The sequence below is a fragment of the Amphiura filiformis genome, chromosome 4, assembly GCF_039555335.1.
Source record: "Amphiura filiformis chromosome 4, Afil_fr2py, whole genome shotgun sequence".
Classification (NCBI taxonomy): domain Eukaryota; kingdom Metazoa; phylum Echinodermata; class Ophiuroidea; order Amphilepidida; family Amphiuridae; genus Amphiura; species Amphiura filiformis.
In genome coordinates this window covers 26,424,291-26,428,963 of record NC_092631.1, presented here as the reverse complement: position 1 = coordinate 26,428,963, position 4,673 = coordinate 26,424,291, and positions in this window count along the sequence as shown.

Here is a 4,673-nt window from a genome sequence, read left to right as displayed (position 1 = left end):
AACAAGCTACATGTAGTATGAGTCTTATTTCAGTAATGTGCTATTCCAGTTAAAATCCATACACCCACTATGGAATACACAACCTTAATCATCCATACAGGGAGTGTGAATTTTAAATGGGATTATGTGAATGGGCGACTCCATTTGAAATCTATGCATGTGGCAGAGTAAAGTCATGTCTTCTGTAGGGGGCATATGGATTTCAACTGTAACAGCCTAATAAATGAAGCAAACAATGGCAACTTGTTTTGGAAAAGCTGTATGGTATGCAAATTAATTGCATTTTTTATTTATTTTTCTCAAAATAATTATTGTCCAATACAAAATTCATTTTTCAAAATTGCAAACTAAGTCAAGGTCAATGATTCATTTGTTAGAAAATGAAAGACAACACATCTTAATTCAATCTCAAAGTTCAACCACCATTGGTACAGCTGACCTTAATACCCCCTCTTTTATACACATTTGTACAAAGTTTCCTTTTATACTCATTTTACAAAATTTTCTCTCTGGAATTTCCATGATCAAAACACAATATTGTTACATCATCATGTGACTGAAAGAACAATGTGTGGGAAAGTTTTCGCTGATTGTGTAATACAAGGTGGTCTTTGTACAAATTGAAGCTCAATGAAGGAAAAATGGGGGGGGGGGGTCACTCATATACTATCATGTGTTACCATCCTTGAGCAGGCTCTCACATGTGCAACCTAAAACACAGACCTATTTCAGGTGAAAATACTAACCCTAATCACTGACCTTTCTTGCAAATCTTCTTGACCCTTGGGTCAGTCCATGTCGAAACAGATTGAGCAGGGTGGAATTTCGGCGAGAGTCCGAGAGTCGACTCTCGCAGAGACTCCCGTAAAAGTCCTATTGCGAGAGTCCATGTGGACTCCCGCTGGAAATTATCGGCTCAGCGAACTTATGTTTTTCCATGTTTACAACAAGAGCAGTTTCCGATTTTAATCAATACTACCAATTAGTCAATAGCTGCAATGACATATATGGAAGTGCATGAGAGTATGATGACACATATATTAAAAACTAAACTTTGTCAGTTTATTTGTTAGTTTGTTTGTTTGAATGCATTTTACGTAGGCCTACATGGCCTACCTTTTGGACTCCCGCAAGATTGTACAACGAGAATCCATTTACGAGAATCCATGGACTCTCGCAAAACTCTCTTGTGAGAATCCACTTGGACTCCTGTGGCACTTTACGAAATTCCACCCCTGTTGAGTGTACACCCACCCTCTTGGATTTTGCTCTCCTTTGGCTCAGGGGTACCTTTCATGGATCCCTAGGTGAGGTCACAAGAAAAAATTCAAATTCCATTTCGTTTATGAATGGCGGGCAATCAAAGTTTGGCGACCTCGACCAAAATTGTGAATTTAAGGGGTCCAAATGACAAAGTGCTCTCTTTGAGGGCACTTTCTTCTTAATTGAATCAGTTGTGATCCTCTTTTTGAATGTGGTCACTCACTGGCTGTGTCTGAAATACCTAATGCCAAAAAAGATAGATTTCGGAATTTCGTTGGGATTTCAGAGGGGGTCAAAATCAACACTTCGTACTGTTCAATCAAATTATCTTGATTTTGAAGGACCCATGATAATGTCACAGTGCACTTATCAGAGATTTTTTTTTTTTAATTTTCAAAAAATAATTACTTGTTATTCAAGGTTGGAAACCATAGAAATACTGCTATTTCAAAAAAAAATTGCCAATTTTATTTTACAAAGTTGGATAAAGTTGTACATTTTGATTACTTTTGCTTCTATTGAACAGTCAGGAACACATTGAATTAATATACATTGCTAGCTGTTCAGTAGAAGTAAAAGTAATTAAAATGTACAACTTTATCCAACTTTGTAAAATAAAATTGGCAATTTTTTGTTTTTGAAGTAGCAGTATTTCTATCAGTTTCAACATTAAATAACAAGTAATTTAGAAACATATAACTTGCATTTTTGGCCAAAAATATTTTTTGAAAATTTAACAAAAAAATAGGGGGGGGGGTCAAAAATTTGATGAATCATCGTTTTTATATTACGCATTATATATATCCATTTTAGCCATGTAGGCCATGTTATTAGGCCAAAAAAAATACTTTGGAAAATGTCTCTCATGTACAAAAGTATAGGAAACTGAACATTTAAAACCACTTTTTTGGGGATGAAGGAAGCATTTTTTTCAAAAAAGTCTAAAACTGGTTTTTTATGTTAAAAATGGCCTTTTGGGGTGCTAATTCTGCTAAAATTGCCTGGGCTTAGGTACCTAATTTGCATATTTTATGGTATAATTTTGAGAAAACAAGCCTTGAAGAATATTACATGTATAATAGATAGTCAATACTGCATCTAGGCTTGTTTTCTCAAAATAACCTTTTTTTTAATCCATTTGAATGTAATTTTACCCTCAGAAATGGTGTCTCCTGCAGTGTAAAATGTGTAGAAACCCTCTGGCTTTGGGGGGCTTCGCCCCCTCAACCCCCACCGGGGCTTTGCCCCTGGACCCCACCAGGGGCCCTTAAGCGGGCCCCTGGACCCCCGGCCGTGGGGGCGAGACTTCGGTCGCTTCGCTCCCTACGTTCGCAAATTTCAGATTTTTTTTTCATAACCCATTGGCATCTCTGACTTATAGGTCCTAATTATGTTCAGAATGGATTAACCATATGCCAATGTCTATGAGCAATTCAAAAAAAAGAGAAATTTCTAGACCCCTACAGAATTTTAGGCCACCCCTAAAGTGGTTCAGCCACAAATGGCACTTAAAGTCGGCAAATTTTGACCCCTAATAACTTTAGGTGTACACCAGATATGAATTTCTAGTCTTTTGCATCTGAAAGAATGTAGTTTAATGTTACTAGGAACATAAGATTTGTTTTGTATTTTTGTGTTTTAGTATTAAGTTGACGCTTTCAAAAATAGTCATTTTTGCCTAACATACCATGCATACAGGATACGGTACAAAATGCCAATTTTAGTATGATATTTTTTTATATTTTTGATCACTTTATAGCCATTTGTATTATTTATCCTGATATTTCAAGTTGCTCTTGAGTCAAGTAATAAGAAAAACTACTTTCTAATCCTCTGTATGGATTTTTAAGGGGTCAAAAATGCACTTCCTGGCAACGATGCACATGCAAAGTACAGGTTATGGGGTCAAATTTTCAGAATGCTCCCAATTATGTCAAGTAATATATCAAATTACTCGTATGGTCATGAGGATTCCAAAAATGTATAGTTTGTTATGGGTCAGACCTTTCAGGAGGGCGCTATGATGAAAAATGTTCATAGGTCAACGACCTTTTGAAAATATCAAAACACAAAAATACAAAACAAATCTTATGTTCCTAGTAACATTAGACTACATTCTTTCAGATGCAAAAGACTAGAAATTCATATCTGGTGTACACCTAAAGTTATTAGGTGTCAAAATTTGCCGATTTTAAGCGCCATTTGTGGCTGAACCACTTTAGGGGGCCTAAAATTCTGTAGGGGTCTAGAAATTTCTCTTTTTTAATTGCTCATAGACATTGGCACATGGTTAATCCATTCTGAACATAATTAGGACCTATAAGTGCACTGTGGCATTATCATGGGTCCTTCAAAATCAAAGATAATTTGATTGAACAGTATGAAGTGCTGATTTTGACCCCTCTGAAATCCCAACGAAATTCGAAATCAATCTTTTTTGGCATTAGGCATTTCAGACACAGCCAGTGAGTGACCACATTCAAAAAGAGGGTCACAACTGATTTAATTAAGAAGAAAATGCCTCTCAAAGAGAGCGCTTTGTCATTTGGACACCTTAAATTCCCAATTTTGGTCAAGGTCGCCAAACTTAGATGGCCCGCCATTCGGACACGAAATTGCATTTGACTTTATTTCTTGTGACCTCACCTAGGGGTCCATGAAAGGTACCCCTGAGCCAAAGGAGAGCATAATCCAAGAGGGTGGGTGTACACTCAGTCTGTTTTGACATGGACTGACCCCCTTTTGTTTTGGGAAAAAAGATTTTGTTGGTCAGTGTGAAAATCAAGGTGAAATGACTATGAAAAAAGGTTTAAATATAGCCCTATCATTGAAATGCCTACTGGTACCTAAACATTGACTTGCAGGTCAATTGTGCCATTAACTTACCCTTTTTAGCACTGGGGTTTGTGTGGCACCCCAGGAAAAAAATAAGTACAATATATGAAGAGCTTAATTACAAACCGTGTTAAGTCCACAACCCCATGTGTCTCATTTACTTGTGAGATACAATCACAATTACTTTGACAAGTTTGATATTAGCAACAATGAGTTGTACCATAACAATGCTGCATAACAATATGCAGACTATTGTTGTCATTTGGGAAACAAAGGCCTCACACAGTATTGTTACTGTGCGTCCATCCACTGTTTGCTTTGTAATGGTGCATCCAACTGAAATTATAATACCTAGCATCACAACACATTAGAATATCGCACAGAGAAATCAGAAACATGGGATAGTGGACTTAACACGGTTTGGAAATAAGCTCTTCATATACACATGTCAACTTCTTGAGGACAATTCAGAAATCAAAACTGGAATAAAAAATTATTGTGGCACTTACGTTTTTTTACTACGGCCATCTTAATTAAATCCTGTGTCTCAAAGCTTGTGAGAAATTGAAAACCTA